We start from the raw sequence: 24,328 nt of genomic DNA, 5'->3' as shown, positions 1-24,328 counted from the left end.
TGAAAGGATGGACCATCTAGAAACTGCTATATCCGGGGATCCATCCCATAATCAGCTTCCAAAAGGCTGACACCATTGCATACACTAGCAAGATTTTGCTGAAAGGACCCAGATATAGCTGTCTCTTGTGAGACTATGCAGGGGCCTGGCAAACACAGAAGTGGATGCTCACAGTCAGCTATTGGATGGACCACAGGGCCCCCAATGGAGGAGCTAGAGAAAGTACCCAAGGAGCTAAAGGGATCTGCAACCCTATAGGTGGAACAACAATATCAACTAACCAGTACCCCCCAGAGCTCGTGTCTCTAGCTGCATATATATCAGAAGAAGTCGGCCATCAGTGGAAAGAGAGGCCCATTGGTTATGCAAACTTTATATGCCTCAGTACAGGGGCATGTCAGGGCCAAGAAGTGGGAGTGGGAGGGTGGGGAGCATGTGGGGAACTTTTGGGATAGCATTGGAAATATAAATGAAATAAATACCTAATTAAAAAAAAGAAAAACAAGAAAAAAAAACAAAACAAAAAACAAAAAAATAGGGGAAATTGAAAGTAATAGAATACAGGTAAAAGAACAGAAAGCAGGATGAACTAGATGAAAGAAGGGTACCACCTAGAAGGACGGGATGCAGAATTGTGTAATTGGGGAGGGGAAAGAATGATATTAAAGTATATGGAGTATTAAAGTATATTATAAAGATAATAAATATATAAAGATAATAAATATATAAAGATATTAAAGTATATGTATATATATATGGCATGATAACACCCATTATTTTGTATACTAAAGTAAAATTTAAATAATATATGTATAACATACAAAAAACAAGTAAAATAAGATAAAATTGAATTGACTTAGTGGTCACTGTTATTCCTGCATGCCTGAGCTTGGCTGTCTTTGTGCCTCATACCTTTGCTCCAATGGTGTCTACCCATTACTTGTGCTGCTTGAGCAAGTATCCTGGCTGAAGACAGGAGGCATTGCCAGTTTCCAAAGCAGAGTGAGCAGAGAACATGATGTGCAGAATGAGTTTAAGATTCTGCAATAAGAGCACCTCTTGCAGAATTTAAAAACAGTCTGCTTAACTTTAGTGACATGTGGTTCAAATTCCAATAGAACAGATACTGCAAAAAAAAAAAATCAGATACAGGGAGGAAAATTCAAAATTAAAGAAAGTCACAATAGTTATGGGTTCAAGCTGATCACCAGTGGAGGATTTTAGGGATAGAGGTAAGATTGTTTTGTTTTGAGATAGGATTTCATGTAGCCCAGGCTAGTCTGAAACTCAGTAAGTAGCTGAGTATGATATTGAACTTCTGATCCTGCTGCCTCCACGTCTCAGGTGGTAAGAATACAAGCATGTTCAATCACCACCATCCTCAGTTTATAGGATTCCAAAGAAGGAGGGGAAGCCCATGTTTGGCATGTTAGGCAAGCAATCTACCAACTGAGATATGACCCCAGCCAATAGTCTTGATGGTAGTAGGATAATTGTATCAGGAACACCACATTTATCAATAAAAACTTGTAGTATTTGAAACATCAAAACTTGCCAGAACTAACAAAGGTAAAAATAGAAAGTTAGAGTATTCTTCTATGTATGAAAGAAATATGGCTTATTCTTCTAAACCAGTGGTTTTCAACTTCCTAGTGCTGCGGTCCAATATAGTTCCTCATGTTGTGGTGACTCTCAACCATAAAGTTATTTTCATTGCTACTTCATAACTGTAATCTTTCTACTGTTTTGAATCATAATGTGAATATCTGATATGCAGGGCATCTGATATGAGACTTCTGTGAAAAGGTCATTCAACGCTCCCGAAAGGAGGTCACAACCCACAACTGAGAACCACTACTCTCATCGCTCCCACAGAAACAAGCTCTAAGTTGGCATAACTTCAAACATCTGAAAAGAGAACATCTAGCTTACAAACTTTTCCAGAGACTAGAAAAGTTCCCAAGTATTTTATTCTCATCCAACACACCTTGAGAGCAAAATCATAAACTCAAACATCTGTTAGGGAAGAACATGAGTTGACCACCCTCTTGGGCATAGACATGGAAATGAAAATCAAAATAATAGCAAATCAAATTTAGTTATACATAAAAAGGAAGTTAATAAAGTTCACTCAAGTTAAGTTTATTTCACAAATGCACTCTTGGTTTAACATTCAAAAATGAAAAATAAGGCTGGGCGTGGTGGCACACACCTTTAATCCCGGCACTCGGGAGGCAGAGGCAGGCGGATTTCTGAGTTCGAGGCCAGCCTGGTCTACAAAGTGAGTTCCAGGACAGTCAGGACTGCACAGAGAAACCCTGTCTCGAAAAACAAACAAACAAACAAGCCAAAATGAAAAATATTAACCAATATATTAATGCAAAGTGCCATACCCGATCCTGGGTTAGGTAAGAAAAGCCACATTTGAGACATTTATCACTTGTTCATTGTTTTGCTTTGTCGTGTTTGTTTTTGTTTTGTTTTGTTTTAGGTGAGCTTTGAGCAAGTTGAAAAGCAAAGGAAATCTTTTTAATGTAATTCAAGGCCCTCACAACACAAATAATATAGTCATCACAGTTAACAGGGATAGACTGAACTCCATATACTTATGCTTAGGACAGATGCCGTGTCACCATTACTGTTGCTCGTCATTCTGCAAATTCTAGTCAATGGAAAGGAAGAGAAAAGGTGAGAGTTCAAAGGATTGAGCAAAATGTTAGCAATGAAAGTCTTGCTCTTCCTCCTTCCCTCCCTCCCTTTCTTCCTCTTTCTCTCTCTGTCTCTATGTCTCTCTGTCTCTCTCTCACACAGAGATACACACACATACAAAGATACATGCACACACACCTGCATACTCTACACGTAAGTTAAAATAACTCAATGTTATTGGGAGGAATTTTAAATGACCTAAGATAATTGGAATTATTACTATAATCAACATCCGAGGACTTAATATCTACAAATGTCAGTTTGCCTGAAAGACTCTGTAGTGTAAATGTGATCTTAAATAAAATCCAGCAGGTCCTCCTATGGAAATGGACAGAACGATTCCAAAATGTGTATGAAAATGCAAGAAGACAAAGACTTTCCAAACTGAACTTGAAGACATGGAAGGACTTAATATGTTAACTTGCAGGTGTTCTTCCTCCTCCCCCTCCCCAGCAAAACTTTAGGACTTAAGAATGCACAGATCTGGCTTGGTTCCAGAAAAGAAACCGAGGGAACTGCATGGAAGTCATACGAGTGATGGCCAAAACAAGCTCCTAACACAGTCCACAACGGATGGCCTTTTCCATCCTGCATTCTGGAGCTAGGCTGAGTCATATCCAGAAAAGTAAAGATGAAGCTTGGTCTGTGTCTCTTGACAGAAAAAAAAGCAACTCCATGTGGATTATAGATGCAATCATCATAAGAAAGTAATACAAGGCTGCAGCTCAATAAGTTATAGAGGAGACAGCAAAATCCACACCTCTGGGAGCAGTCCATTTTATTAAAATATACACGCAGGACACATAAACAATAAGGAAAAGATTAGCAAGTTAGACTTCAATAATTAAGAATTTTTGTTCAAGAGACGCTACTACGAGTGTCAATAAGAGACAAGATTTTTCATCTAGAATCTATTATCGTATATATAATCTCTATATATCAGTTGTCAGAAGAGAGACAACAGGTGTCTATTCAGCCCTAGGCAACAATCGTGAAGAGAATTCCACAAAACAGTTCATTGAAATGGCTAACAAATACATGAAAATGTTCCCCATGGCATCAATTCTCAAGCAAATACACATCAAACTACAATGAGTTTCCTCGATGAGCAAGCTACAACCTTTTTAAACGTAATGTAGGTAGGCATGGTGCTACTTGCATTTAACCCCCAGTCCTTGGCAGGCAAAGGCAGATGCATCTCTATTAGTTCAAGGCCAGCCTAATCCACATAAAGAGATCTAATCCAGCCAGGTTATATCATGAAACCTTGACTCAAAAGACAAATTTAGTGTGATGATGTCACTTATTAGAAAAAATATTGGGAATCTAGAATTCTTGTGGACAGCTGATGTAGAGTTTACCAATATAACCACTTGATAAAACTCTAAGTATATTGGGCTGGAGAGATGGCTCAGAGGTTAAAAGCACTGTCTGCTCTTCCAGAGGTCCTGAGTTCAATTCCCAGCAACCACATGGTGGCTCACAACCATCTGTAATGAGGTCTGGTGCCCTCTCCTGGCTGGCAGGCATAAATACAGGCAGAACACTATGCATAATAAATAAATAAATAAATAAATAAATAAATAAATAAATAAATCTTTATTTTTAAAAACTGTAAGCATGTACTAAAGGTATATATGGTACATAAGCCAGCTTATCCCCTGCATAACTCAAATGAGCTGCATGCATATATGCTCCAAAATACATGAGAAGAATATTGTGAGTGAGTCAAATATTCATCAATATTAGACTAGATAAAAAAATCATGACATCATTTAAAACATACTACACTCAAGTGCATTATGATTGCATGGTAATACGGATGAATCTCAAAACCACAATATAAGGCAGAAGATAGACGCAAAGTAGAGCTATGCAAACCAAATTTAAAATGGAAAGTGCTATAAAAGTGTTAGCTCGAGAAGAGAGAGCATATTGTCTCAAAAGAAACAAAACAGGTATGTGGGGTATGGTTACTACAGTGTTCTGTTTCCCCGACTGGTGTTGGTCACACAAAGCTGAATCCAAATTGATCCTTAAAGTAAAAGATGGATTGACAGGACATCAGAGTCCTGTCAAGCTTCGCTAACCTGGGCACGTGGTAAGGATGTGCTCCACTTTTAAATGGACGTGAATGGAAACTTGTACTGATGACCTCTTATTTTGATACCTATTTGGTAAATGAAACTACAGACCTATGGCTAAAAACCCACTAACAGTGGCAACCTGCCATAACTACAGGACCAGACACCTGAACATCAAATCTGTGGATTCAAAACGGCAGGGCAAGCTTACACAGAGAGAGGAGTAGGGTGGAGGATGGGAGAGGAGAGGGAGGCAAAAGGGATGGATTTCTTTCTATCTCAAACACTTGTTTGTAGAAGACAATAATTTCCCCCAGAGTGCTTCAAACAACTAATTAAATTGGGTATTAATTGGGTATTTACCCAATCTCTATCAGATACTTACAGTTAGATATTAAAATGCTAAGAATGATGCTTGCTATCTTCCGGAAGACATCTCTTTGTAGCAGATGCTGCCCTGGTATCTTTGCACAGACTGTATTGCTTACTTATTATAAAGTCTCTAGGAAGAGACTATAACTATTGTACCCATTTTAGAGATAAGAGAATGGATGTGGTATGCTGAGATCTCACAGGGACAACTTAGCTATGAAGTGACGAGTTGGAATTCCTGTTCATGTCTGTAGGAAATCAGAACTCTCCTGTTCTCTAACGTATCAAAGTTGAACATTTTCTCCTCCTAAGAGGGAATCGAGGGCTGTGAGTTCTAGGTCTGGAGCAAAAGAGATTCCAAGTGAACCACAAGCCAATCCTTTCCTGGCACACCGGGGACTCTCTTTCTCATCCGTGTGCCCCAAGGTTTGCTCGGATGATCTCCAAGGCCCCTTCCCACCCCATCATCTACTGGCTGCTGAGTACAGAAGAAAGACACTAATCTAAGTTGCTTGCAATATGTTTTTACAGTGCAGTGCGACTATTTTTAGAGCACAGCAGAATAAGGGCTCATCTCATGGAGCCAGTCAAAAATTTCCCACAATCTTTGGGGGAAATCCAAGCCTGAGCGAGTCGAACATTTAATGAGATGATGTAATGCAGAGAAATATAGAGCGGGAAGGAAATTTTATTAGTGTGAGTAAACGTGAATTTTCAAGTGAATTACAAGACCTTAAGAAGTCAATGTATATACCCCAGGGGGAAACCAACTAAGACTTTAAAACAGAGCCTGCAGTGTTTCTTTGAGGGCAGGCTGAGAACGTCCACAGATGGAGTTGAGCAGGGAAAATTGCGGAGAACCTTTAACCTTCTGAAGAAAAACAGATGACCTCAGAAAAATATCTTCAATTAAGCAGATGGAGGACACCTAGTGACAGGTGCACTTGACAGATAAATGGGGCTTTAGAAAAACTCGAGCTAATGCATTCGTTGAGCAGGGGGACCCTGTGTGAAGCTTGCTAATGTGAAACCCATAGGATTGGTGATTTTTATGTATAATGTGTGAGGCTGGTCTGCCATTCAAATAGGGGAGCAGACACTCTCCAGTTCTACAGAAAGAGAAGGAGGAGGAAGGGGAGGAGGAGGGGAAGGATCGTGGGCAGGAAGAGAAGAAAGCAGCAGTTTGTTGGCTAATACAAACCCTAGAAGTATTATTCCACGTCATTTCAGTTGCTTGAGGTGTTTCCAATTGCCACACAACTGTACTAATGGACAGCACATGCGTCTCTATCAAATTCCAATCTCATGATGTCTGCTTCAGCACTCGAAATTTTGACAGTCTCGGGGACTCAGAAGTTAAGATATTTCCATTTTTGTCTCAGTAGCTAACTCCAAACATAAAAAAGCAACGGCCCGATGAGAGATGCCCAGGAGAGATGGCCTTTCGTCCAGTTTTACCTGTTTAATCTCTGCAGAGGCACTCCTGGAATTTTTCAGTCATTAAACAGGAATTTATCAGTGTGTGAACTAAACATAAACTCAGAGTCTAGGCCTCTCAGGGAAAGAGACTGGGGGATGCCTGCAAAAGCAGTAGAGCATCTAGAGAATCATAACCTCGAATATACTAACACAGCTAACTCTCCTCCACACTACAGTCACCAGCTAGGTGGTGTAGCTCACAGCATTCAAAGGGCCACTGCGAACACTGGGAATGAAGACTCACACACAGAAGGACACTGAAGTTATTCATGTGTTACCAAGTGTTACTGCCTCCAAGTATGGCCTGGTGGTTGTTGTACCATTAATAAGAAAAGCACCTCCCACCCCAACCCCCAACCCCAAATAGGCCTGAGTGTTTGAATACTTAGTCCCCATTTGCTGGTTCTGTCTGAGGAAGATTGTGGTAAAGGTAGGGCCTCAACAGCGGAAGTGAGTAGGCAATAGGGCGGAGCTTGGGGTTTTACAGTCTGGCAGCACTTCCTGTCAGCATTCTGCTTCCTGTTTCATCAGGACAGAGGAGAGGCAGTCCAACGGCACATGCCTGCCATGATGGAAGTGCCTTCCGCCATGTCTTCCCCTCGAAGATGGGCTTTATCCTCCAAATGGGAAGCCAAAGAAACCCCTTAAGCTCCTTCTTGTCAGGAATCAGGTAGGTAGGAAGAAGGTGACTAGCGCATGGTTCCTCTGCATGGTGTTCCTCAGAGCATCTTCATCTTTCTGTTCTGTCCACCCTGACCCCAATGACGAACATCCCCTCCAAGTGTCTCTCACTTCCTGGCATTGCTAAGGCACCTCCATGGATCCTAGCTCTAAAGCCTTGTCAGAAGTACATGAATCCCTGCGTGGAGGATAAACCTCAGGAAATCTCATTACACTGATCCCATCCAACAAAATTCCCTCAACTCTGAGCAAACAGCCTATACCTGACATGAAATAGACCCTCAAAAATTATTTACTGGACTCCAAAATTATTTATTGAAAAAGTAAATTTATAAATTGCTCACATCTTCTGCTTCCTCTGAGCTCATCATCCAGCTAAAGCAATGGTATGTGTTCAAAAGTAACCACAATTTATAGTTAAGAAGCCACAGTCAGTCAGAGGGCCTGATGGGGGGAGGCAGCTGTAGAGACAGAACCTAAAAAAAATGAATAGCAAGGAACAAGACACAGATGCAGAAATGTTTCGTGTTTTCTTTTGAATTTTTCCCTTCTGGTTTCTCTACTTTCAATCCCCTGAAAATCTCAGATGCCTGCTGTCTTAGGGTTTTACTTCTGTGAACAAACACCATGACCAATGAAAGTCTTATAAAGGACAACATTTAATTGGGCTGGCTTACAGGTTCAGAGGTTCAGTCCATCATCATCAAGGTAGGAGCAGAGCAGCATCCAGGCAGGCATGGTGCAGGCAGAGCTGAGGGTTCTACATCTTCATTTGAAGGCTGCTAGTGGAAGACTTACTTCCAGGCAGCTAGGGTGAGATTCTTTTTTTTTTTTTACATTTCAAATGTTATCCCCTTTCCCTGTTTCCCTCCCTCTCAGAAACACCCTTTCACATCCTCCCTCACCCTGCTTCTATGAGGGTGTTCCTCCACCCACCCACCCACCCACCCACCAACACACTCCCACCTCCCTCCCCTCAATTCCCCTACACTGGGGCATCTATCCAGGCTTCATAGGACCAAGGGCCTCTTCTTCATTTGATGCATGACAAGACCATCCTCTGCTACATATGCAGCTGGAGCCATGTGTACTCCTTTGTTGATGGCTTAGTCCCTGGGAGTTCTGGGGGGTCTGTTGGTTGATATTGTTGTTATTCCAATGGTGTTTCAAACCCCTTCGACTCCTTAAGTCCCGTCTCTAACTCCTCTATTGGTAACCCAGAGCTCAGGTCAATGGTTAGCCACTAACATCTGCCTCTGTATATGTAAGGCTCTGACAGGGCCTCTCAGGAGACAGCTATATCAGGCTCCTTTCAGCATGCACTTCTTGGCATCCACAATAGTGTCCTGGTTTGATAACTGTATAAGGGATGAATCACCAGGTGGGATAGCCTCTGGGTGGCTGCCTTTTCCTTTAGTCTCTGCTCTACACTTTATCTACATATTTTCTCCTGAGAGTATTTTGTTCTCAGAACCCTCACTTTGCTCTTTCTTCTTAATGAGCTTCATGTGGTCTGTGAATTGTATCCTGGTTATTTGGAACTTTTGGGTTAATATCCACTTATCAGTGAGTGCAGACCATGTGTTTTCTTTTGTGATTGGGTTACCTCAGTCAGGAAGATATTTTTCTAGTACCATCCATTTGCCTAAGAGTTTCATAAATTCATCATTTTTAGTAGCTGAGTAGTACTCTGCTGTGTAAATGTACCATATTTTCTGTATCCATTCATCTGTTGAAGGACATCTGGATTCTTTCTAGCTCCTGACTATTATAAATAAGGCTGCTATAAACATAGTGGAGCATGTGTCCTTATTACATGTTTGAGTATCTTCTGGGTATATGCTCAGGAATGGTATAGCTGGGTCCTCAGGTAATACTATGTCCAGTTTTCTTAGGAACCAACAAACTGATTTCCTGAGGGGTTGTACCAGCTTGCATTCCCACCAGCAATGAAGTGTTCCTCTTTCTCCACATCCTCACCAGCATCTGCTTTCATCTGAGTTTTTGATCTTAGCCATTTTGAATGGTGTGAGTTGGAATCTCAGGGTTGTTTTGGTTTGCATTTTCCTGATGACTAAGGATGTTGAACATTTCTTTAGGTGCTTCTCGGCCATTCAGTAGTCCTCAGTTGAGAATTCTTTGTTTAACTCTGTACCCCATTTTTAATAGGGTTAATTGGTTCTCAGAAGTCTGTTTGAGTACTTTGTACATATTGGGTATTAGCCCTCTATTGGATATAGGACTGGTAAAGATATTTTCCCAATCTGTTGGTTGCCTTTTTGTCTTGTTGAAAGTGTCCTTTGTCTTACAGAAACTCTGCAATTTTATGAGGTTTCAATTGTTTCAATTGTTGATTCTTTATCTTACAGCACAAGCCATTGGTGTTCTGTTCAGGAATTTTTCCCCTGTATCCATATGTTTGAGGCTCTTCCCCACTTTCTCCTCTATAAGTTTCTTTGGTTTTCTATGGACAAGTTCCTTGATCCACTTGGACTTGAGCTTTGTACAAGGAGATAAGAATGAATCAATTTGCATTCTTCTACATGCTGACTTCCAGTTGAATCAGCACCATTTGTAAAAATGCTGTCTGATTTGTTTGAGTTAATTTTATATCCAGCCACTTTGCTGAAGTTGTTTATCAGGTTTAGGAGTTCTCTGGTGGAATTTTTAGGGTCACTTAAGTATACTATCATATTATCTGCAAGTAGTGATGTTTTGACTTCTTCCTGTCCAATTTGCAACCCTTTGACCTACTTTTGTTGTCTAATTGCCCTAGCTAGAACTTCAAATACTATGTTGAATAGATAGGGAGAGAGTGGGCAGCCTTGTCTAGTCCCTGATTTTAGTGGGATTGCTTCAAGTTGTGTTTAGGTATGGGCCTTGAATTCCTGATCTTTCCAAGACTTTTAACATGAAGGGATGCTGAATTTTGTCAAATGCCTTTCTGCATGTAATGAAATGATCATGTGTTTGTTTGTTTTTCCCCCTTTGAGTTTGTTTATGTAGTGGATGACATTGATGGATTTTCATAGATTGAACAATCCCTGCATTCCTGGGATGAAGCCTACTTGATCGTGGGGAATGATTCTTTTTATGTGTTCTTGAATTCAGTTGGCAAGAATTTTATTGAGTATTTTTATATCAGTATTCATAAGGGAGATTGGTCTGAAGTTCTCTTTCTTCATTTGGTCTTTGTGTGATTTAGGTATAAGCATAATTGTGGCTTCATAGAATGAATTGGGTAGTGTACCTTCTGTTTCTATTTCGTGGAATAGTTTGAAGAGTATTGGTATTAGGTCGTCTTTAAAGGTCTGATAAAATTCTCCACTAAACCCATCTGGTCTTGGGCTCTTTTGGGTTGGAAGACTATTAATGGCTGCTTCTATTTCTCTGGGGGTTATGGAACTGTTTAGATGGTTTACCTGATCTTGTTTTAACTTTGGCACCTTGTATGTATCTAGAAAATTGTCCATTTCATCTAGATTTTTCAATTTAGTTGAGTGTAATTTTTTGTAATAGGATCTGATGATTTTTGAGTTTCCATAGTTTCCATTGTTATGTCTCCCTTTTCATTTCTGATTTTATTAATTTGGATACTGTCTGTGCCCTCTAGTTAGTCTGAATAAGGGTTTAACTATTGATTTTCTCAAAGTACCAACTCCCGGTTTTGTTGACTCTTTTTATTTCTATTTGGTTGATTTCAGTCCTGAGTTTGATTATTTCTTGCCATCTACTCCTCTTAGGCATATTTGTTTTTTGTTTTTTTTTTTTTTTTGTTCTATTCTTTCAGGTGCACTGTCAAACTGCTAGTGTAAGCTCTCTTCAGTTTCTTTTGGAAGCACTTAGAGCTATGAGTTTTTCTCCTACCACTGCTTTCATTGTGTCCCATAAGTTTTGGTATGCTGTGTCTTCATTTTCATTAAATTCTAAAAAAGTCTTTAAGGCAGTACATTGAGTTCCATAAAGACAGTGCCGGGGCAAGTGAGAGCGGACAGACACTGAGCAACTCTGTGCCTTGCAGAGGAAAATCAACTAAACATGGGCAAAGGAGATCCTAAGAAGCCGAGAGGCAAAATGTCCTCATATGCATTCTTTGTACAAACCTGCCAGGAGGAGCACAAGAAGAAGCACCGGGATGCTTCTGTCAACTTCTCAGAATTCTCCAAGATGTGCTCAGAGAGGTGGAAGACCATGTCCACTAAAGTAAAGGGGAAATTTGAAGATATGGCAAAGGCTGACAAGGCTCATTATAAAAGAGAAATGAAAACCTGCACACACACCCCCAGAGGGGAGACCAAAAAGAAGTTCAAGGACCCCAATGCACCCAAGAGGCCTTCTTTGGCCTTCTTCTTATTCTGTTCTGAGTACTGCCCCAAAATCAAAGGTGAGCATCCTGGCTATCCATTGGTGATGTTGCAAAGAAACTAAGAGAGATGTAAAACAACACTGTAGCAGATGACAAGCAGCCCTATAAGAAGGCTGACAAGCTGAAGGAGAAGTATGAGAAGGATATTGCTGCCTACAGAGCTAAAGGAAAACCTAATGCAGCGAAAAAGTGGGTGATCAAGGATGAAAAGAGCAAGAAAAAGAAGGAAGAGGAAGATGAGGAGGAGGAGGATAAAGAGGATGAAGAAGAGGAGGAAGATGAAGATGATGAAGAAGATGATGAATAAGTTGGTTCTAGTGTAGTTTTTCCTTGTCTATAAAGCATTTAACCCCCCTGTACACAACTCACTCCCTTTAAAGAATAAAATTGAAATGTAAGGCTATGTAAGATTTGTTTTTAAACTGTACAGTGTCTTTTTTTTTTTTTTTTTTTGTATAGTTAACACACTACTAAATGTGTCTTTAAATAGCCCTGTCCCGGCGGTATTTTCAATAGCCACTAACCTTGCCTGGTACAGTCTGGGGGTTATAAATTGGCATGGAAATTTAAAGCAGGTTCTTTTTGGTGCACAGCACAAATTCGTTATATATGGAGACAGTAGTTTGATTTTTGTTTTGGGGGTATTTTTTTGTTTTTTTCCTTTTGGTTTTATTTTTGGGTTTTTTTTTTAACTTCAGTTGTCTCTGATGCAGCTTATACAAAGATAATTATTGTTCTGTTAACTGAATACCACTCTGTAATTGCAAAAAAAAAAAATTGCAGCTGTTTTATTGACATTCTGAATGCTTCTAAGTAAATACAATTTTATTAGAAAAAATATATAAATAAAAATAAAAAGTCTTTAATTTCTCTCTTTATTTCTTCCTTGACCAAGTTATCATTGAGTAGAGAATTGTTCAGTTTCCATATGTATGTGTGTTTTCCGTTGTTTTTGTTGGAATTTAAGACCAGCCTTAGTCCTTAGTGATCTGATAGCATGCATGGGATTATTTCAAGAACATTGAAATAATTCTGTTGAGGCCTGTTTTGTGGCCACTTACATGGTCAATTTTAGAAAAGGTACCATAAAGTGCTGACAAGAAAATATATTCTTCTGCTTTAGGATGAAATGTTCTATAAATATCTGTTAAATACATTTGGTTCATAATTTCTGTGAGTTTCATTGTGTCTCTCTTTAGTTTCTGTTTCCATGATCTGTCCATTTCTGAGAGTGGGGTGTTAAAGTCTCCCACTATTATTGTGTGGGGTGTGATGTGTGCTTTGAGCTTTAGTAAAGTTTCTTTTGTGAATGTGAATGTCCTTGCATTTGGAGCATCGATGTTCAGAATTGAGAACTCATCTTGGTAAATTTTTCCTTTGACCAGTATGAAGTGTCCTTTCTTATCCTTTTTGATAACTTTGGTTGAAAGTTAATTTTATTTGATATTAGAATGGCTACTCCAGCTTGTTTCTTGGGACTATTTTCTTGAAAAATTGTATTCTAAACTTTTACTCTGAGGTTGTATCTGTCTTTGTCCCTGAGGTGAGTTTCCTGCATGCAGCAAAATAGTTGGTCCTGTTTATATATCCATTCTGTTAGTCTATGTCTTTTTATCAGGAAATTGAGTCTATTGATGTTAATAGCTATTAAGGAAAAGTGATTGTTATTCCCTGTTATATTTGTTGTTAGAGGTGGCATTATGTTTGTGTGCCTATCTTCTTTTGGATTTGTTCAAAGATTACTTTCTTACTTTTTCTAGGGTGTAGTATCCCTCCTTGTGTTGGTATTTTCCATCTATTATCCTTTGTAGGGCTGGATTTGCGGAAAGATATTATGTAAATTTGGTTTTGTCATGGAATATCTTGTTTTCTCCCTCTATGGTAATTGAGATTTTGCTGGGTATAGAAGTCTGGGCTGGCATTTATGTTCTCTTAGGGTCTGTATGACATCTGACCAGAATCTTCTGGCTCTCATAGTCTCTGGTGAGAAGTCTGGTGTAATTCTGATAGGTCTGCCTTTATATGTTACTTGAACTTTTTTCCTTACTGCTTTTAATATTTTTTTCTTTTTTTAATGTATTTGGTGTTATGATTATTATGTGACAGGAGGAATTTCTTTTCTGGTCCAGTCTATTTGGAGTTCTATAGGCTTCTTGTATGTTCATGGGCATCTCTTTCTTTAGGTTTGGGAAGTTTTCTTCTATAATTTTGTTGAAGATATTAACTGGCCCTTTAAGTTGAAAGTCTTCATTCTCATCTATACCTATTATCCTTAGGTTTGGTCTCCTCATTATGTCCTGGATTTCCTGGATGTTTTGGGTTAGGAGCTTTTTGCATTTTGCACTTTCTTTGACTGTTGTGTCAATGTTTTCTATGGTATCTTCTGCTCCTGAGATTCTCTCTTCAATCTCTTGTATTCTGTTGGTAATGCTTGCATCTCTGACTCCTGATCTCTTTCCAAGGTTTTCTAACTCCAGAGTTGTGTCCCTTTGTGATTTTTTTATTGTTTCTATTTCCATTTTTAGATCTTGGATGGTTTTGTTCATTTCCTTTGCCTGTTTGGTTGTGTTTTCCTGTAATTCTTTAAGGGATTGCTGTGTTTCCTCTTAGGCTTCTAGTTGTTTGCCTGTGTTCTCCTGTATTTCTTTAAGGGAGCTATTTATGTCCTTTTTAAAGTCCTCCATCATTGTCATGAGAAGGGACTTTAGATCTGAATCTTGCTTTTCTGGTGTATATTCAGGATTTGCTATGGTGGGAGAATTGGGTTCTGATGATACCAAGTAACCTTGGTTTCTGTTGCTTCTGTTCTTACACTTGCCTCCTGCCATTTGATTATCTCTAGTGCTCCCTGCCCTCGCTATATCTGACTGGAGCCTGTCCTTCCTGTAATCCTGGTTGAATTAAAACTCCTCAGAGTCCAGCTGTCTCTGTGATCCTGTCATTCCAGGATCCTGTGATCCTGAGATCCTGGTTGTGTCAGAGTTCCTGGGCGTCAATCTGCCTCTGAGACCCTGAGATCCTGGTGTCTAGGGTGATGTTCTTAAGCCCACAACCACAATGACACACTTACTCCAACAATGCCACACCTAATAGTGCCACTTCCTGGGACAAGCATATACAAAACATCACATTCCACTCTCTAGCCCCCAAAGGCTTATTCAAACACATGAATTTATGGGGGGCCATACCTAATCATAGCATAATGCAAAATATATTTAGTCCAACTTCCAAAGTACCCATAGTCTGTAGCAGTCTCAACAATGTTAAAAGTCCAAAGTTCAATGACTCTTCTGAGATTTATCCAATCACTTAACTATAAATCCCCAAAGCAAGACAAGACAAAGTCCAAACTCTGCATCTCCATGTCTGATGTCAAAGTAGTCTTCAGATATCCAACTCCTTTTTCATCTTTGTTGACTGCACCAAACTTCAAAATCCTAGGCTGGTTCCACTCCCTATTAGCAGTTTTCCTCATCAGATACCCCATGGCTCTGGCATCTCGAATACCTTAGGGTCTCCAAGGCAACTTCAATGTTACAGCTTCTTGTTTGATGTCTGGGGTCCACACATGATTTTCTGTACTCCTTGAAAGGTCTGGCTTCACTTCTGCAGCTTTACCCTCTGTAGCACTCTAAGCTCAGGTCCACTCCACTGCCACTGCTGTTCTTGGTGGCCATCCCATGATATTGGCATCTCCAATATACTGGGGTCTTCTGCTGCAATTAGGCTTCACCAGTAGCCTCTCATAGGCTCTCCTCATGGTGCCAAGCCTCAAATCCTTTGCATGACCTCTTCAGTCCTGGGCCATCAACTGCAATTGAAGCTGCACCTTCACCAATGGTCTTACATGGCCTCTCATAGTGCCAAGCCTCAGCTGTTCTTCATGACCCCTTCATGCCTTCAAAACCAGTACCACCGAGATAACTCTTACACATTGCCAAGTACAGCTGCAGCATGAGGTACAATGTTGGCTATCTCTGAAACACGACTTCATTGTAGTCTCAGAAAACACTTCCCAGAAGATTCCAACTTAATGATTCTGATCTCGTTTTGATCACCATGAATTTCTCTTCACCTTAGCTCCAGACAGACTATTCAGACAAGGGCATAAAGTAGCCACATTCTTCACCAAAATATCAGAAAAACAGTCTCTAGGCCACATATAGAAATTGTCCATTGAAACCTCTTGGACCAGGTCTGCACAATTCAAATTACTCTCAATAACAAAGTCTTCCATATCCCTACTAGGATAGCCCATTAAGCCTCATTTAAAACATTCCACTGCTTTCCAAATCCAAAGTTCCAAAATTGACATTCTTCCAAACAAAAGCATGGTCAAGACTATCACAGCAATACCCCAGTCCCTGTTACCAACTTCTGTCTTAGGGTTTTACTGCCGTGAACAGACACCATGACCATGTTCACAAGGCTTCTCTTACATCATTGTGAAACTTGAACATGACTTTGGAGGTCAGGCATAAGGATCTAAGCGCCCCTAGCCTTTACCACAGAAGTAGAACCTTGCAGACCAATAGCATGTAGTCACAGTTCTGTGAAATGGTGAGGAGGCCGGATGATGAAGGTGAAAATATTAGGCCATTCAAGTTTGGTCAAGTCAGTCAATACTGGCTGAACAACAGTGTGAATGGCATCAAGGAGCTGTGGGAGAACACGAGCAGGGAACATAGTAGACCCCTGGCCCTCCTTTGACTGAATATCTGCAGGATATATTTGAGTACCACATAGTTTCTTCCTGGAATATATAATTTTCAGGGTTTTCTCTGGCTATTTCAAATGAAATCTAACTTCCCATGGAAAGTTGCTCTTTGTGAATAAGAAATGTATTCCAATGCAAAGTGGCCTTGCCTTAGATTTTGCACAGATCTTGACTTCAATCTACAGAGAAAGGAGTGAGGGAATGAAAGCAAGAAGAGATAGGCACTGCCTGCCTGGGATCCCCAATTATTATTTATTATTACTATTATTACTACTACTATTATTATTATTTAAGATTTATTTATTATGTACACACTGTTCTGCCTGCATATATGCCTGCATTCCAGAAGAAGGCATGAGCCCTCATTATAGATGACCATGAACCACCATGTGGTTTCTGGGATTTGAACTTAGGACCTCTGGAAGAACAGTCAGTTCTCTCAACCTCTAAGCCCCCCCCCTTTCCTTCTTTATAAGCCCTTCATTTATCTGAAAGACCATATCTTCATCTACATAAAACAAAGCAAGAAACCTCCATCACAAACCATTTGAGTGCAAGGGCACTTACTGAACATTTAACACTTTTTAGGGTATTCAATGACCAACTTTCTCTTCCATTGAGCTCCAAGACGCAGGAGGGAAAGGGTGAGGGTAAGACAACATAGCTCTCTGTCTCCAAGGGTTAATGCTGTCAAATTCAGGAACTAATTGCTAGCTATTTAAATAATTTGTTGGAAGACAATTGGGAGGGGGGGGAGTCAAGCCTTAAGTTTGAATGCTGTTTTGCAAGGTCACCTTTCATTCTGTGAGACCCTATAATCCAAGAGAGAACCAGATGGGTTCTGTGCAGGCGATAGCAACATGCCACATCAGACGTAGAGGATTTATCAAAACAACACTGTTCTCCTCCCAGCCAAGATCCCGACAGCTACAATGTAGCCCTGTAATTATCTAGAAAATGTCTGCAGATCAAAATGGGACTCTATTCTCCCATTGTTACCAGTAATCTTGCCCTGCTACTTGGGTTCTTTCTTTGCACAGAAAGTACAGTCATGAACAGCCACTCAAGATAAGGTATCCAAATTTGGGCATCCTAAATCAGAAGGGAATCTGCCAGGTCAGTGACCAGAAGCCATTTTACTTCTGTAAAACAGCAACTGCCAAGATTCTGATAACAACAGCAGATGGGAAGAGGAAATCGTGGTTTTGCTTTATAATTTTGGAGTTTGTATATTCCAGTCTGTCCTTGAACTCAAAATCCTCCTACCTGTGCCTCCTGAGTGCTGGGCTCACAGGTGCCCATCAGCATCCTCCACTCCAGAATTGGTTTCATCCACACAACTGGGAAAGACAAAGTGGAGAGTGCCAACTGCCCCTTTCCCTGGGGCTCTGGATCTGTTTCTCTGAAGCACTGACCTCACTTTTACTTTCTAGTGATGTTTTCTTGCTTTCACTCTACCTATGCAAGATGCTCTGAAAGAACCTAGTGGGGAAACCCCCACTCTGTTCCCGATTCGGCGTGCACCCAAGAATCACGAACAAACAGACTGTCTTGATGTAAAAACATGAGGTAGTTTAATGGCAGAGCTCCGGGTCAAAACATCTCACGCAGGAGACAGTGGATTTGACCACAAGGCTTGGAAGCTAGGGTTTTTATAGAAAAGGGGTTGAGGAACTGGCATGGTTTCACATGATTGATTCATTTTAAACATCAGCAGACTGTACTTGCAGATAACATTTAACTTAGGTCAGAAGGGCAGGAGATATGGAGGCGCCGGCCAGTTCAGACATGTCATTCTCTTTATCTTTATGGCCAAGCAGCCTCAGGAATGTCTTAACAACGGGCCTGCCTGGGCATGTCCTGGCCTGTTCTGCTATGTTCTCAGCCCCAGGTTTCAAAGCTCACAAACAACTCTTTGGGCTAGTTGACATAAGTTACATGAATCACAGGTCTCAAGTTTTATTTTCTTTCATTCCCCTCTTCTTCTACTAAGTAATTCTAATCTTAGAATTTTAGAAGTCTATATCTCTATGTGGAGAATAGAAATCATAACATGGGCCAAAGGTTAAGAACAAAAACAGAATAAGAAGGGATAGTAAACAGAACTAGGCAGGGACCCTTCTAGTAAGGCTTGAGGGTCTGGGCATAATGTAGGTGTACGTAGATCAGATCTCTGGCTGGAACTGGTGAGATGTCTTTTGGGGTACCCAGTTCGTTCACTGTAGCCAATTGTGACCAGACTTTTTTCTGCACCACTTGCAAGCCTTTTAACTTTGCATACAGATTATTATTACAACAACATGTAGGTTTAAACACATCATTTAAGACAGTGATAGACATGGGAGCCCCATAAAGGATCTTTAAAAAAGTAAGGCTGAATCAGGTGGGAGTATTTCTAGTTCTAAATAGGGCAAAGGGAAGGAGCACCAAGTCTGTGCCAGTCTCTATGGTTAATTTTGTCAAGGTCTCTTTTAGAATTCTGTTCATCTTTTCTACCTGTCCTGAGCTTTGGAGCCTGTATGCACAATGTAACTTCTAACCAATCTCTAATATCTTGGCCAGTCCCTGACTTGTCTGGGTATCCCAAACCTGGGGAAGATTTCTTCTAGTATCTTCTTGGCCATCACATTGGCTGTCTCAGTCCTGGTTGGAAAAGCTTCTACCCAGCCTGAAAAGGTGTCTATTTCTAACCCTAAGTACTTGTTGCCATATCTAGCTGGCTTAATTTCTGTAAATTCTACCTCCCAGTAGACCTCCAACCAGTTGCCCCTGAGCCTCTTCTCAGGAGTATACACGAAGTGTCCTGTATTAGTTATAGCACAGGCCTTGCAGCTTTGACTATTTCTTCTGCCAAGTCAGAGAGTCCTGTAACATAGAAGTCAAAGGACCTAGCCACACCTTTTAATTTCTTGGCCCCCAGGTGGGTCAAGTAATGTCCATAACTTGATAGTGCTCAGGGGTGTGTCTAAAGCTGGTCTCTCTGACATCATAATAATCTTTAGGTCCTCGACTGCCAGGATCATTGTTCCTTGGGCCGCCTGTTTGGCAGTTAGATCTGCCATCTGATTTCCTTTAGCCACAGCATCTTAGGTCCTTCTCTGCAGATGTCAACAGCCCTCTTTGTCTGTATATTTCTCCGTACAGTGGCAAAAGCATATCTGCTATCAGTGTAGACTTTTCTTTTGCCATTTATAGAGCTTATATCAAAGTCACAAGTTCAGCTTTTTGGGCCGACGTCCCTTCAGGGAGGCTGCTGGCCTAGATCACTTGCTTTCTGTCCACCACTATACTGCTGTCCCCCGCCTTCCACTTACCTTCAACCACGAAGCTACTGCCATCCCTGTACCAGCTCAAACTCTCAGGCCAAGGCTGATCTGATCCTTCAGATAGTTTCGAGTACCAGTTTCTTCTGCCAGAACGTCAGCACAGTGATGAGTAGGTGAAGTCTCAGGCAGTAGGGTAGCGAGATTGAGGACAGCAGGTGGAGCGAAGGTCACTCGTTCAGTCAACAAAAAAGCTCTGATAATGTGTCACAGGAGCGTTGGTCATCATCCATCAGTCAGGGGGCTTTTAGATAATGTTTTCAAGAGTGTGGGGTGCCACTACAGTTTTTTGCTGTCCCAGAGTGAGCTTATCAGCATCTTTGACAAGCAGAGCTATGGCAGCAATCGATTTCAGGCAAGAAACCACCCGCTGGCAATAGGGTCTAACTTCTTGGATAGGTAAGCCACTGGACTTTTTAAAAGCTTTCTGGTGATCTGGGGTCCACACAAACACCTCTTCTTCCTTGGTCAGAGGGTACAAAGGGGTAGCTAAGGTCGCCAACCTAGGTATCCAGAGCCTGCAGAAACCAGGGGTGCCCAAAAATTTTCTTACTTGCCTTGGTGTAGTTACAGTCTTTTTCTGGCTTCTTTTAGCCACTGTTTCCCACCTCGAAGGGTGTATCTCAAATAAGTAACTTCAGTCTGACACAGCTGAGCCCTTTTAGCTTCTGTTGCCCAGGTTTCTAGGTCCTGTCTTTTTCTTTCTCTCCTACCACTGTGGCCAAGATTCCAGTCAATTTTTTCTCTTGTCTACGATCCCTCCTGTCCTCTTTCTTCTGCCTCTCGCCTCTCTCTCTCTCTCTCTCTCTCTCTCTCTTTCTCTCTCTCGTAATACACCTTCTCTGCCTCTTACTTACTGGTTCTACTCTAAATATTTCTCATTTGGGGTATCTCTCTCATCTCAGACCTCTCTAATCTCCTTCATCTCTTATTTTACTTCTCCTCACTGTTAATTTCTCTATCAGAGCCTGGTGGTTAGACTTGTGGTGCTCCCCACCTGGATGGGCGGATGTCTCCCTCACTGGTTAGCAGCTTAGGGTGGGGCCACCCTAGAAGAGAAAACACGTGGGCAGGGAAGGGAGCGCAGCTCTCACAGCTGGCTGCACTGGGCCATTGACATCTCAAAATGAAAGCATTTTTTCTGTTAACAAGAGGCACTCTGGTCAAAACCTGAAGACGGGCAGGTGGGATGTAAGGGAAAGGGGAATGAGAAGCAGCCAGGGAACTCGAAGCACTCTTGGCCGGCCACTTCCACAGTGTCCTCCTCTTCTTCTCGTCCTTCCATCTTGCAGAGGCAGGGCCTGGGTTCAGGGGTGGGGGAGGTCTACTCACAGCACGGGCTCTTGGGAGCGGGAGGAACCAGCATGCCCCCAGAGGGGGGCAGACACTCGGGAGGTGGGGAAGGCAGCGGAGGCGGTGACTCTAGTCGGCCCCTCCCCAGCTGCGGCATCCACTGCGCCCACACTGGAAGTCCCCAGTCCAGCCTTGCAGCTGCATCCCAGAGCTTCTCCAAGCAGTCAGGGGTGCTCGGAGTGGCCCGACCTCGGGAAAACAGCGCCAAGTTGTTTTTCTTAACTATCACTGATAAATTCTGTCCTAATGTCAGTCCAAGTCCACAGTCGGCACCACACACACAGTCTGTCCCATGACGAAAACCACAAACATAAACAAGACAGCAACAGAGAAAAAATAAACACCAGTATCTAAGCACACTCATTCCTCACTCTGCCAGATGACAGTCACACCTTTCTGACTGTCCCTCACCCTTAGAACGTCTTCCAGGGGTCGCAGCTTGCAGGGCCTTCTGGATGTCTCCTCTCCTGTGGCTACTGGGCCCTTACAGTCCACAGTGGCAGCTGCCAGAATACAGAATACCAGAACTGGGGACAAGCAGAACTCGAACCCACAATCCCAGAACTGTAAAACCAATACACGAGGTGGGACTCGAACCCACAATTTCACAACTGAAAAACCAAGACACAAATTCACAATCTCAGAACTGAAAAACCAAGACACAAATTCACAATCTCAGAACTGAAAAACCAAGACACAAATTCACAATCTCAGAACTGAAAAACCAAGACACAAATTCAGCGGTGCCACACTTAGACAACAGACAACATGTAAGATGCACACAAACAAACGTACCTCCAAGGGCTCTTTCAGGTTCCTGGGTGTCATGCAGATCTCGGTGGGACCTCCAAATGAAAGAACCTAGTGGGGAAACCCCCACTCTGTTCCCGATTCGGCGTGCACCCAAGAATCATGAACAAACAGACCGTCTTGATGTAAAAACATGAGGTAGTTTAATGGTGGAGCTCCGGGTAGAAACATATCTCATGCAGGAGACAGTGGTTTCGACCACGAGGCTTGGAAGCTAGGGGTTTTTATAGAAAAGGGGCTGGGGCTGGGGGAGGAATTGGCACTGTTTCACATGATTGGTTCATTTAAACATCAGCAGACTGTACATTCAGGTAACATTTAACTTAGGTCAGAAGGGCGGGAGATAGGGAGGTGCCGGCCAGTTTGGACATGTCATTCTCTTTATCTTTATGGCCAAGCAGCCTCAGGAATGTCTTAACGACGGGCCTGCCTGGGCATGGCCTGGCCTGTTCTGCTATGTTCTCAGCCCCAGGTTTCAAAGCTCACAAACAACACTTTGGGCTATTTGACCTAAGTTACATGAATCACAGGTCTCAAGTTTTATTTTCTTCCAGCTCCATCTTGTCCTCCTCAATGCCTCTCCTCTTCTGTCCCAGCATGTCCTTCTAAACCTTCCTGATTCCAAGCACCAATAACCTCACAGTGTTGAAGCTGCCTAACTTGGAGGTCTTCTGCCAAGTGAATTTTCTATTATATTTTTTGTTCTGTTCTCCCTCTCTTCCTCTCCCTCAACCTTTCATGTGCACACACACACACACACACACACACACACACACACACACACACACACAATTTTATGTTTTTCAAGTCTTCTGCAATGTAAACCTATGGCAGTTTAAATTTTATCATTAGATGAGAAATACAAATTATATATACCTGCATTTCTCTCTGTCCCACCCCACCCCCACCCCAGCCCAGGGTCCTTTCCTAGCTCTTTTTCTTAGCATTTAAATACTATTATTCCAAATCTTACCCTCTGCTGTCTTCTCTTTGTGCTCTACATATGTTCAGAGTGGCCTAGCACATCCTCCCAGCTCCGAACATCACCATCACCTGTAACACAGCTTTCCTTTCCATTCTAAGCCTCTAACAGTAGTGTTAGAAACTTTTTAGAAATTTTCACTTTCCAGAAAGCATCCCTAAGGTGAATGAGAGGGGGGCGTGGGGGGTGAGGAGCTCATCCACATGAAGTCAGGGCCTACCCCATTCCCCTGATAACACCTTCACGCACATGCACACCTGTGCTTTGTTTCTCCCTTAGGATCTCACGTTAGAAATCTAGGAATCAGCTGGGCGTGGTGGCCCATGCTCTTAAGCCCAGCACTTGGGAGGCAGAGGCAGGCGGATTTCTGAGTTCGAGGACAGCCTGGTCTATAGAGTGAGTTCTAGGACAGCCAGGGCTACACAGAGAAACCCTGTCTCAAAAAAAACAAAAAACAAAAAACAAAACAAAAAAGAAATCTAGGAATCATTCTCAGATCCAAAACTGAGTCTGTCTAGGTCCTGTTGATGGCAAAGTGTACCGTGCCCTCCATACCACTGCCTAATCACTTCCTACTTGGTCTGTGGCAGACATCATTCCCAATCAGTGTATTTGACATTAGTCACCATCCATGCCTTTTCCAGGCCAGTCTCAACACTCCTTCAGTGTGTTCCAGTAAATGTCACGTAATTTGAACCATGCTTCCCTGTTCATAGGCTGAACCTCATGGGTTGTTTCCTATCACATCCAATATAAAGGAGGGAATTCTCCTTTCATGTATCACACACCTATGAGCCACCTCCACCTCTGTAACACATGCCTCACCACCTCCACCTCTGTAACATGCATGCTGTCGACCTGGCCTTTACTCTGCACTGTGACACAAATGTGGCTGCCCCCCTCTCTGCTCCTGGCTATGCCTCTTCCTTTCTAAGAATCTTTCCTGTTCATCTGGCAGGTGGCGGGGGTGGGGGTGGGGGTTCTAACTCATCCCTCTACTTTACTTTTAGCCTTGGAGTTAATTTCCTAGGATGGCTGTAGCAAGATGCCTTAGACGAGGGGAATGAACCACCTCTTGGTTCTAGAAACTAGAAGTCTGGAAGTTAGATGTCTGCAGAAATTGTTCTTTCTGGGTGGCTGTGAGCGAGCTTTCTCCCTGCACTCTCCCGTGTTCTCACAGATTCAGACAGTCCTGGCTTTGAGACAGCGTTCTCTCTGAATTCACAATATCTTTTTTCTGTGCATGTCATGCTCCTTTTAATATCCTTCCCCCACACTTTTAAGAATGCCAATCAAATGTTGTCAGGGCCCACCCAAATGACTTCATTTTAGTTTCATCATCTGCAAAGACTATTTCCAAATGAGGTCAAATTCACAGGTATTGGGAAAAGGGCTTCCTTATCTTCCAGAGATTGAATAGCCACACATCGATTTGCATAGTCACTCCCCTCC

The 24,328-nt window shown here is 41.9% G+C and overlaps 1 long non-coding RNA gene and 1 pseudogene across 1 annotated transcript in view; both read left to right on the top strand.

The window, feature by feature from the left end:
• Nucleotides 1–7,189: 7,189 nt before the first annotated feature.
• 4933430H16Rik (RIKEN cDNA 4933430H16 gene) overlaps nucleotides 7,190–24,328 on the top strand; it is a 33,454-nt gene continuing 16,315 nt past the window's right edge. Inside the window, exon 1 of the long non-coding RNA NR_045855.1 lies at nucleotides 7,190–7,314. This is a non-coding gene — a long non-coding RNA (RIKEN cDNA 4933430H16 gene). The remainder of the gene's footprint in view (nucleotides 7,315–24,328) is intronic.
• Gm6112 (predicted gene 6112) lies at nucleotides 11,269–12,192 on the top strand (annotated as a pseudogene).

Source organism: Mus musculus, chromosome 7 (genome assembly GCF_000001635.26).
Source record: "Mus musculus strain C57BL/6J chromosome 7, GRCm38.p6 C57BL/6J".
Classification (NCBI taxonomy): Eukaryota; Metazoa; Chordata; class Mammalia; order Rodentia; family Muridae; genus Mus; species Mus musculus.
The sequence above is the reverse complement of the archived record's forward strand: the minus strand, read 5'-3'. Positions and strand labels throughout refer to the sequence as shown.